The 12266-nt window shown below is 34.3% G+C and overlaps 1 protein-coding gene and 2 long non-coding RNA genes across 8 annotated transcripts in view; 2 read left to right on the top strand and 1 right to left on the bottom strand.

The window, feature by feature from the left end:
* The window catches only part of LOC147846760 (uncharacterized), a 6331-nt gene extending 681 nt beyond the window's left edge, over positions 1-5650 (top strand). Inside the window, exons 1-3 of the long non-coding RNA XR_015476493.1 lie at positions 1-1382; positions 1584-1919; positions 2468-5650. The exon at positions 1-1382 is cut by the window's left edge and continues 681 nt beyond it. This is a non-coding gene — a long non-coding RNA (uncharacterized LOC147846760). The remainder of the gene's footprint in view (positions 1383-1583; positions 1920-2467) is intronic.
* sgcz (sarcoglycan zeta) overlaps positions 1-12266 on the top strand; it is a 503764-nt gene that overhangs the window by 218356 nt on the left and 273142 nt on the right. The gene's annotated exons all lie outside the window — the stretch shown is intronic.
* The window catches only part of LOC147846759 (uncharacterized), a 1232122-nt gene that overhangs the window by 1078939 nt on the left and 140917 nt on the right, over positions 1-12266 (bottom strand). The window lies entirely within an intron of this gene.

The raw sequence follows: 12266 nt of genomic DNA, 5'->3' as shown, positions 1-12266 counted from the left end.
TGTGTTGTGAATAAGTCACTACTGAAGATATGATAAGATATGAAGATATGACGAAGCTAAATGTATACACAATATTCTCTCTCATGTTAAAATTTCTAGAAAATTATAGTATTAATGTGCTACTTTTCATATGTAAATTCTTTAAATGTTATATGGTCTTGTAAATATGGTTCCTAAAAGTGACCAGTTGACCATGATTAGCAATAGTCAACTTGTGAGAGCTTTAATTTGGTTTATTATTATTATTTATTAATAGAGCTTGAAATCTTGTGCAGTTTACACTTGTTGATATGTTTAGTTGTATACATTTGCTATTTTACCCATAATCCATTGTTTGGAATGGTTTGGTCCACCTTTCGCTCCCCGAAATTTGGAAAGCGAAATAAAGAAAGACAGAACAACACAGTTTTTTGACTTTAGTTTATTCTTATGAGGCTGGATTATTCAGTAAACATCTTTAATTTGAAAGAAACTTTTATTTTTATTGCCTCACTGATTTTTTTTTTATTTGTTTTTTTATTCTGATTATACAAATCTACTATATAATTGCCTACTCGTGATAATAGTATATTGGTAATATTCAACTTGTGGGGAAAATAAACCTTGTTAAAAATAAATAGCAAATAATTGTGCTCATATCACTGTATTAGTTATTGTCTGACACATTAGAATTAGCTGATCTTAAAATGAGTCGCGCAGTGCTGACCTCTTAATAAATAGTGTAACTATTTCAATTACTTTGTTAATGTAACTGATTACATTTGATTGCTTTATGATTACTTTTCTCAAATTTTAATGAATGATTTTAACTGTTAATCATTTAAAAACATTTCAACCATGCAGTCAGGGTTAACATCGGTACTCAGCAGTGATTACTTTCAAAATCCTTCATTAATTGAAATGATATTACAATAATTACATTTTAAAGAACCACCACAAAATCAGACTTTCACTTTTTTATTTAAGATATTATAAAAGTGAAATACAGCCGAAGAATCCTAACATTAAATATTTTAATAGCTATGTTACTGTTTTTGAAATAAAATTTAAAAGTACCTTGGGGGAGTAAAAAACTCTTAAATATCTCTTACAAAATAAATAGATAAACAAAAAAGCATTAGAACTAATGTAAAGAAACAGAGCAACATCACTTTAGTTAATGGCCTTTAAAAGGCAGGATGAATCATGCACATCAGAAGCAGTCAAAGATTTACTTTGCAATTAAATTACCTAACATTGTTAGATGTTAAGTGACTAGACCCCAACATTGTAGATGAAGGCTAATAAATGTAAATAACAAAGGTTTTTCAATGCAACACAACAGTATTAAAAGCACCTATGACAAAAATCAACTTTTGTAAGTTGTTTGTAGTCAGATTGGCGTGATAGAAAAACAATACGTTTTTTTTTTATTTCCTGATGTTAAAAAAATGGTCCAAATCCCATTTTGAGACCCACCGCAACATGATGTAGGAGTGCCAACGTAACGTTTCCCTGCCCACCGAATTGATTCACAGCCGCATATTAACATGTCTCTGTAGTTTTGCGTATAAGCATATCCACAAGACAGGATGCGTGCAAAGGAACTGGAATTAAAAGATATCAGCTCTCTGTGATCATCTGCACCTCAAGAATGATTTGTACAAGTTTAAACCTTTTTTTTTCTTTCAAAACAGTGCATGTTTGTAATAAATAAAATAAAATTGTTACATTATTCACCACACCTGCATAAGGTCAATACAATTATAAAAGAAGACGCTTCAATTCTAGTTTGTGGACTTAAATTAGGTTTATTTTATGCCTGATTTTATACCTGTTTATATCTCTTTAGTTATTAAGAGGTGGATGGGGATTAGTTAGCAGGCGTACAGTTTGTTATTTTCTTTGATTTGGCATCACTTATTTTCAGCACAACAGATGTAGTGTATATTAACCTGGATCCTGTCACATTTGGCGTGCAAAGACTGTGCAAAGCTAAACGTGTATGTGTGCGTTCGCACGTTATAATGACATTGTATTTGACTCATCGTTGCAGAAAGGCTTGAATTGACTCCACAAGAAATATATCAAATAACATTTGGGAAAGTTTCTTATTGTAGTAAGGGTGATCTGCTTCATTCTTGTCTGTCTGTCACTGTGCTGTTTAACTATGTCAAGGCTACACACATCAGGGCAAAACAGAGCAATCTCTATTGCTCTGACATGCACATGGGAACAGTGGACGGGGAGAATCAGCTCATTTGCTTTAAAGGCACAGGCAACAAAAACAGCTAGAATGCCCTAACAGCTCAAATTTCCCAGATTTAGAAAGCTATAAAAATAATCTGATGGGTATTTTCAGCTGAAACTTCACAGACACATTCTGGAGACACGAAAGACTTATATTAGACTTATAAAGAGGTAAAATAGGTGCCCTTTACTTCATAGGTATCAAACTCGATTTCTGGAGGGCCGCAGCTCTGCACAGTTTTGCTCCAACCTTAATTTTTTGAAGTACTTAATTTTTTCCCTATATCATTTTTATTCTATGCGTATACTGTTATTTGTATCTTAAATGTTTGTGTAGTTTTACTAAGCATAAGTGATAGCAACATGTCACCCACTTATCCAGTACTGTTATAGTTTCATGTTACTACCAGCCGTGGTGCACCAGATGAAGTGTTTGCTAAATTGCATAATGATTATTAGCCTGGATCAAAGCGCCTGTTTTGCATGACGTCGACTACATGCTAATTATCAATATACTCATTAATTACTGCCGTACAAAGCCAAATTAACAATTTGCATGACATTTTCATTAGACACTACTCTATTGATCAGGTGTAAGACACCACCACCAAGTACACTATTTATCTTGCATGTATCCATTGAATACATGCTTTTTAAAGCGTTCATTAGTTCCTCTTGTTAAAAGGCAGAGAAAGTTAAAAAACTGAGTCACCAACCGCAAAGAATGAATCTCATCCCAGTTCACAAGACCTTCATTGATTCCTGTGGGCCGGTGTCATTAGTCAACGTGAATAGCCATGTGTAAATTCCCTGACAGTTTGACTATGGTTTCATTAGAGTGCTGTGTGAATAGAGAGTCTACTCTTCAACATTAACTCTAATTACTCTTTACCCCATATAAAGCAGATAATATGGCTTTCGAGACAAAGGAGAGCTCGGCTAAGGTTCATTTACTCCAGTAGGGTCATCGCTAGAAGACTAGATAAAAACCAACCTTGCAATCTAGGCTAATTGTCATCTTTAAAGATCTCCAGTCAGTCAAGCAGGCTTAGAAAGAGTGTTTAGATAGACACTCATCCAAATAGGTCATCAGTGACAGAAAGGAGTGTAATTCGCAAACCAAGGCCAGATACTTCAATTGCGAGGGAACTTCAGTAACTAGCACCATTTCAGTTCTGCCCCAACTCTTTTTCCTGTCGTTTGACTACATAGTACCCCATATTAAGCAGATAATATGGCTTTCAAGACAAAAGAGAGCTTGCTTAGGGTTTGTTTACTCCAGTCAGATCATAACTAGAAGACTAGATACAGCCTTACAATCTAGTCTAACTGTCACCCTAAAGAATCTCCAGTCAGTCAAGTTGGCTTAGAAAGAGTGTTTAGAAATGTACTCATCCAAATAAGTCATCAATAACAAAAAGTAGTGTAATTCATGAACCGAGGCCAGATACTTCAATCAGGAGAGATCTTCAGTAACTAGTGACATTTCAATCTCGCCCCTACACTTTTCCCTTTATTCTGACTTCTTATTATCCCATATAAAGTGAATAATATGGCTTTTGGGACAAAAGAGAGCCTGACTATGGTTTGTTTACTCCAGTAGGGTCATCGCTAGAAGACTAGATAAAAAACAACTTTGCAATCTAGACTAATTGTCACCCTGAAGGACCTTCAGTAAGTCAAGCAGGCTTAGAAAGAGGGTTTTAGTAACGTACTCATCCAAATAAGTCATCAGTGACAGAAAGGAGTGTAATTCACAAGCCGAGGCCAGATATTTTAATTGGGAGGGAACTTCAATAACAAGCGCCAATTTCAGTTCTGCTCCTACTCTTTTTCCTATGTTTTAACTCCATAGTACCCCATATTAAGCAGATAATATGGCTTTCGAGACGAAGGAGAGCTTGGTTAGTGTTTGTTTACTCCAGTTAGATCATCACTAGAAGACTAGATAAAAACCAACCTTACAATCTAGGCTAATTGTCATCCTTAAGGATCTCCAGTCAGTCAGGTAGGTTTAGAAAGAGTGATTAGATATGTATTCATCCAAATAAGTCATCAGTGACAAAAAGGAGTGTAATTTATAAACCGAGGCCAGATACTTCAATCAGGAGAGAACTTCAGTAACTAGTGACATTTCACTCTCGCCCCTACTCTTATTTTGCCTCTATATTATCCCATATAAAGCAGATAACATGGCTTTCGAGACAAAAGAGAGCCTGACTAAGATATTTTTATTCTAGCAGGGTCATCGCTAGGAGACTAGATAAAACCCTACTGAAAAAAACAGCTTAAACTAGTCTAGGCTGGTTGGCTGGTTTTAGCTGGTCGACCAGGCTGGTTTTAGAGGGGTTTTGGCCATTTCCAGCCTGGTCTTAGCTGGTCAGGCTTAAAACCAGCTTGATCAGCCTAGCCAGGCTGGGAGCCCTGCCAAAACCAGCTATGTCCAGCTTAAACCAAGCTGGTTTTAGCTGGGTTTAGCTGGTCATTTTCCAGCCTGACCAGCTTAGACCAGGCTGAAAATGACTGGAAACCAGCCTGGAAATGGCTAAAACCCCTCTAAAACCAGCCTGGTCGACCTGCTAAAACCAGCCAACCAGCCTAGGCTGGTTAAAGCTGGATTTTTCAGCAGGGGAACCAACCTTACAATCTAGGCTAATTGTCATCCTGAAGGACTGCCCGTAAGTCAAGCAGGCTTAGAAAGAGTGTTTAGATATGTACTCATCCAAATAAGTCATCAGTGAGAGAAAGATGTGTAATTCACAAACCGAGGCCAGAAACTTCAATTGAGAGGGAACTTCAGTAGCTAGTGCCATTTCAGTCCTGCCCTTACTCTTTTTCCTATCTTCTGACTCTCCTTTTTATGATCAGACGTCCTCAGATCCCGACAGACACTTGTGTTTGTGTGAAGGGTTGAATGTCTAGTCGGTGATGAGTCAGGCACATTAGACAGGCACACAGCAATCAGCCGGATCAGGCTTTCTTTGGATGCCTCAAAAGTAGAGCCTAATTTTCAGATTCCACTCAGGCTGAAAAATGCCTTTGCACTTTTGTAGGCCACTGGTGTATGGACATGAGTGGCGAGAGACTATGCTATGGATGAGTTATATGTAAAAAATAAAAAAAGAAATCCTGCAAATTAGTGCTTCTTTTTCCATTACAGTTGCCATAGTGATAATAGCCTCACTCGACAAATGACCATAGTGTGAAAGTCTAACCTCAGAGTACCAGGTGATCAAACATACATAAGAGTTCTCCATTACTTCCTTTGGGGGAGAAAGGAGGAGGAAAAAAGATCAGGTAAAAATAAAAATTCTGATTTTATTTCTTTTATGGAAAAGATTCACAATTTTTTTTTTAAGAATTGCTTGGCCACATTTTTGTAATAAAATGATCATTGGAGGACTGGCTTTATAAAATTTGTAAAAAAAAAAATAATAATAAGTGAAGTCAGTTTTATGAATCAGTGCTTATTTTGTGTCACTTTTTTAATGAATATTTTACTTCATAAAAAAAAACTGGTTTGAATGATGAATTCATAAATTTTATTGATTAAATAGCTTTGCTTGGCTCTTGAATCAGAATTCATGAGAAAATTATCAATGCTAGATTTGTGAATGCTTGCCCTTTTGAGTAAAGTATTTTCAGTGAATCATTTGATCCAGTTTGCAAATCTGGTTTCAATGGTCCATTGTTCATAAACTGATGTCATACTGAAAGTATTATCAGTAAATTAATTCATTGAGTGGAAATGAATGGGTTATGAATTAATTTGACTGAAGAGCAAGCTTTTACTCTATGTGATGAGATATGATGAAGTCAGAATTTTTTTTTTCAATCTGTGTTTCGAGTTAATCTATTCAAAGTCCCCGCTGGCAGGCTGGGGTTTAGAGTCTGCATAAGCTGAGGAACATTGCCAAAGACACGTTACCTTTATAAATAAACTGCCGATTCGAGTTTAAATCAATGGAAATTTTTTCCGGAAAAACTCTTAAATATTTAATTTGTAACACAACAGAGAAGTATTTTTAAAACCGTGTGGGTTTCCTCCTCCGTCATTAGCTTTCGCTGATTAGGCTGCAATGCATTCTGGGATACAAGTTTGCATAAGTCACCTCTCAAAGTATCCTTGGCAAAAGGGGCGGAGCAAGTACACATTCTGGAATTTTATCTGGCAGGATGTGAATTTGGAATTTTAACTATACTTTGGCGACGGTTGATGATGTTTATAAGAACTCAAATACAGACAAGAACGCATATTGAGAAACAGCCCTAGTTCACTTAACATCCATACATGATTTAGGAATTGGTACTCTTCTTGATTTCCTTGTAACAGTTCATACAAGTAGCATATGTGTGAACAAATTAGTCTTTTTGAATCAAATAATTTAAAGTAGTAATTTGATCTAGTTCCCAATAAATAAATTGATAGATTAGATTTTTTAATTAAAATCTATGAGGGAAAAACTAATTATTCATCGTTTTGTTTTACAAAGTACATTGTTTTGTTATTTACAGTTGTGTACATCAATACAAGCGTGAGAGGATAATTACATTTTGGCTGAATAATCTCTTTAAAACAGAGGTCTGCTGTTGGTTAACCTATTTTACCACTAGGTTATCAATAGATTTAAAGCAGGTTTGAGACCAGGAGATGGATGTTAATCTATGCACACTGCATTTCATTATCTTTAAAGGGCTCTGATGTGCAATAAGTGTTTATAGATGATCCTCAAAGGATGTTTATCTTGTTGGAGGACGAATTCATTAGGTTTACACTGTGCTTACAGCACCTTCTCGGTCCTGCCGGATTTGGTTTTGCTCTTCTTCACCGCTGCTGTCGTGAATCGGTTGATGTATATCTCTTAAAAAGCGAGCTTATAATTAATTCATGGACTGGGGGAACAATGGGACGTACAAAATGTTCAGCAAGACACCATCAAAATGAATCGCAAAGCATTTGGGTGAAAGTGAGCTACAGCTTTTCTTCTTCTTCTAATTTTAATTGCTGGCTTCTTTTGGAAACTCTTCGTTGTGTCTATTCCTCTGGTTTCCCCTACCTCTCTCTCTCTCTGTTTCGCTCTGATCCTCTTCTCTCCCAGTCGGAGCTGCGGTCGGTGGGACGTGGGTTCATGCTGGACTCAGTTGCCATGGCTTCTCAGTGGCTCTGCTGTGGTTTGTGGTGGGGTATGAGTTAAAAGGTGCTGTAAATCTCTCCTGCAATCAATCCCATGCAATACTAGTAGGAGAGCTCAGCTTTTAACGAAACCCACTCCTCATTCACACCTAGTGATTAAGGGTCGGCTTGATTAGAATTCAGCAAGCAAGGCTCCAGCAGCCCCTCCCTCTCTCTGGATGGCCCCATCAACTCAGTATAATCAGTGTTAAATGTTTCTTGCATGTTTATGGAGATTTGCAGGTTGACAGCAAATTTTCCCTGGCTGCCCGTCCTCAGGCTTCATCTGTTTTAAAATCATTACCCATAGTCACAGGTGAGCAGGATCAAGTGGAACGCCAGGGTTATGCCTGGCTGATCTGGGAATCTCAGCTGGTTTGGCCCGGGTCTTTAGTAGACCACCAAAGTACCACTCTAGAAACGACTGCATATGCATGCAGCCTCATAATGTGATTATAATTGGATTTTGGCAGTATTGCTTGTGAGTGTTACTTCATGTAAACGCAATACTTTGATCAAACTAATGTGATTAGGCTCATGATTGGAGAAGCAGTAATCACATTAAAGTATGCTGATTTTAAGCGCAATAAACCAGTATGTAAACACCTTAATCGCATTATTATCAATCTTATCAAAGTGCACATGTTCCCGAACATACAGTATATGGATTATAGATTACAGTATAGCAAGAGTAGATTGCTCCATATCTTCATTCAGAAATGTTGAACCCCATTTATAGCAAACCCAGTTATAGCTGTATTGTTATGTTTATCACTGCAAAAAAAAAAATTGTTTTTTTCTTGTTTCTATTGCAAATATGTAAAAAATCTTTAATCAAGAAGCATTTTCTAGACAAGCAAATATGTGGTTTTGTTTTAAGAAATACTGTCAAAATTAAATGAGCTTTTTTCTTAAAATTAGCTAAATATTTTGCAAATGTTAGCAAAATAATCTTATGATGAAGAAAAACATGATTATTTTTCTCATTAATTAATTGATTAATTGTGACATATTATTTCTTAAAACAAGACTCAGTTTTTGCTTGTCTAGAAAATACTTCTTGATTTAAGAATTTTTAAATATTTTGACTACAAACTAGACAAAAAGAAAATGCATGAAATATATATATATATATATATATATATATATATATATATATATATATATATATATATTTATATATATATATATATATATATATATATATATATATATATATTATATATATTTTTATAATCACAGTGCCTAACAATCTTTCTAATTAATATATTTTGCATTTGATGTAAGAGTGTAACACTATTATTTAGGCTCTGGTGTGTTATTGAATGAATGAATGAATGAATGAATGAATGAATGAATGAATGAATGAATGAATGAATGAATGAATGAATGAATGAATGAACGAACAAAGATGCAACTTTGTTCAATTAAAACAGTTTGTTCATCAATTAAAACAGCCTTGTTGAGCATAACACATTTCTTTTAAACATAAAAACAAAATGTATTGACCCCAAACTTTTGAAAGGTTGTACATCTATAATAAATGTGCAGTAATAAAAAAGTAAATAATCAAACACACAATTGCTTGTAAAATGTAAAACGCCTCAGATGTCAAGCACATCTGAGGACACCCAAGGCTTTGCTGAATCTTTTCAAAAACGAGGTTACCAGAACAATGGTTTGTTGATGCACATATACAGTACATGCACCTAACAGGATTTTTCCTTAAGAATGTTACAGTTGGGACTCTTTTTTTTACCATTTTTCTGTGTAGAAGTTTCTCCACTGCTTCCCAGTCTTCCTCTTTATCTACAGTGTTGGTACTTTTTATGTGGGGATCTCATGGTTATTTTAAGGATGAGTAGGAATAATGTCAGATTATTCACACACTCAACCTCAAGCAGAGTACAATGTTGTGACTCTATGACTCATCACCATATTTGTTTTCTAACAAACTGAGCATTTAAAATAGATAATATGAAATATTATTATTATTATTATTATTATTATTATTATTATTATTATTATTATTATTATTATTATTATTATTATGTTTTGTTAATATTTAATAATATATTTTTTATTATTTATTTAATCATTTATTTATTTGTTTATTTATAGTAGATTATTATCATTATGATTATTAAATGTTGTTATTAATATTTATTTATTTATTTATTTATTTATTTATTTATTTATTTATTTATTTATTTATTTATTTATTCATAGTGGATTATTATTATTATTATTATTATTATTATTATTATTATTATTATTGTTGTTGTTGTTGTTGTTGTTGTTGTTGTTGTTGTTGTTGTTGTTGCTGCTGTTATATTAATAAAACAATTGTGATTTTTATTTATGTTATTAATTAATAGTTTTGTTATTTATTATTAATGTTATTAATACATTTTTATTTATTAAATAATTTATTTATTTATAGTGGATAAACATAATGTTGCACTTCATTTAGAAATGTGAAGTGCATATTTTTGATTAAACCACAGCCTTTTCAAAATGTCCTTATTTAATTTCCACTTTCATATCCATTTCATTTCAGTTTTATCCAGTTTAAAGCAACATGTTTATCACAAAGCATTGACTAACCATAAACGTGTTTATGCAAAGTAATTTGCTTTTCGAAAAAATCCTCCCCATTCCCCCTCTTTATCTACTCCATTCTTTCAGTCTCCCATCCAGTGCTGTGCTTTCCTGTGTGGATCTGGTGGTTATTTTAAGGATGAGTAGGAATAATACCAGACTGTTCTCACACTCGACCTCGAGCAGAACATAATGGAGTGAATCTATCACTCATCACCACCTTTTCTTTTCTCAGACGTATCTCCGCTGCTGGAGCTGATCATTGACGTGTGGCGATTGAAAAAGAACAGGTTCCTCGTGGCTGTAAAGGCGCTCAGGCTTGGATGAGGAAGTGAGAGGAGTAAGAGACCTGCGAGGAAAGCAAAAAGGCCCCGTCATAGCGAGTTAACCGCAGTCAGAAAGTCAGGCGAGGGAGGTTGGGGGATTCGCTTGTTCAGTTTGACGTCACGCAGCAGATTCTGGGAGCCAAAAGTAGACAAAAATGGTAGTATTATAAAAGCTTACAATGTGCTTTAAACTATTGAAAATGCTAATTGCCTTATAAAAATGTTTAAAAAGAAATGACATATCACATGACACTGAAGACTGGAGTAATTCAGTTAAAAATTCAGCTCTACAAAAATAAGGATTTTTTTTTTTAATTATTATATTTTATATTTACCAAATGATGTTTAACAGAGGAAGGAATATCACCAAGTTAACCCTTAAATTACACTTCAAGCTTTATACTAGTATCTTGAAAAATAACTAGAAAAATATTATGTACTGTCATCATAGAAAAGATAAAAGAAATCAGTTATTTTATCGAAACCTATGTTTAGAAATATGTAGGAAAAATATTTTCATTAAAGAGAAATTGATGAAAAAGTATACAGGGGGTTAATAATTCAGGAGGGTGACTTCAACTATATAAGCTTGCGGTGTGATTTAAAACTATTAAATATCATAATTGCCCTATATAATATTTATTTATTATTTTTTTTTTTTAAATGAATGATATCTAAAGTATCATGTGACACTGACGACAGGAGTAATTTAGCTAAAAGCTTAGCTCTACAATTGTAAGAGTGTTGTGGAATATTAGGTGTTTTTAATTAATTAAAAAAGCCTTGGTGAGCTTCACACACTTCTTTCAAAGATAATAACATTTTAACCGCAAGCTTTTCAATGGTTGTACATTTAGTAATTTCATTTTTAGTTGAACCAAATTAACTTTTCTAGTCATATCAATTTGCTTCAGTTAAACTGACTAAAAATATCAAGTTAAACTGTATAACGAAAAAAAAAAGACTTATAAACATAAAAACAATGTGTTATGACTTTTTGTCATTTATATATTTAGCAGTATGTAATGTTTATATTCATGTTTTTTTTTCCCTACCAGACAATGGTTTTTAACATCAGTAATCTAATTATATACCTTACTAAGATGTTTACATGTGTAACGTGGGATGTGAACGCTGACAACAGGGGTGCGGATCCAAATGAAGGTTTATTAAGATACAGATGGTCAGGCAAGCAATTATCAACACAGGACCAAACAAATGTATAAGGGCAATCCTGAGTTGTAGTCAAAATAACAGGCAGATGGTCAAAAGGCTGGCAGCAGACAACTTAAAACAAACAAGGCAAGAAAACGTGTTGTAATATTCACTATACAGATAAACAAGACTCTGGTTGTTTGTGTGCTGACTTTTTAGTCCAGTGGTGTCCAAACTCTTTCCTGGAGGGCCGGTGTCCTGCATTTTAGTTCCAACCCCAATTAAAAACATCTGAACCAACTAATCAAGCTCTTCCTAGGTATACTAGACTTCTAGGCAGGTGTGTTGGAGGAAGTGGAGCTAAACTTTGCAGGACACTGGCCGTCCAGGACTGAGTTTGGACACCCCTGTTATAGTCCGTGTGATCAGACCATTATGAGCAGCTTCAGCTGTGAGTGAGTCTAATCAATGGAGACTTGGAGCAGGTGTGTGTGTGTGTTGCATAAAAGAAAATGTAGTTCTTTTGCTGGCAGATTTGTAGTCCATTAGTGAACTGTGTGTTTACCATTGATGTACACAGGGTGGATCGCTGGTGATTGAGACAACATGAGTGTCTTTATATACTTTCATATTCCTGTTTTGCATGTTAGTACAAATATATCTATTAATGTCACATGTCATTACAGTACATCATAACCTCAGTTTCCCTTTGCTTTAGTGCCATGAACAGTTTTCATTTTACAAAATATTTAAGTGCAGTTAATTATCTTTAATGTTATATG

Source organism: Danio rerio, chromosome 1, assembly GCF_052040795.2.
Source record: "Danio rerio strain M-AB ecotype USA chromosome 1, GRCz13ab, whole genome shotgun sequence".
In the NCBI taxonomy this organism is placed as follows: Eukaryota; Metazoa; Chordata; class Actinopteri; order Cypriniformes; family Danionidae; genus Danio; species Danio rerio.
This window is presented reverse-complemented; position numbering and strand designations above follow the sequence as displayed.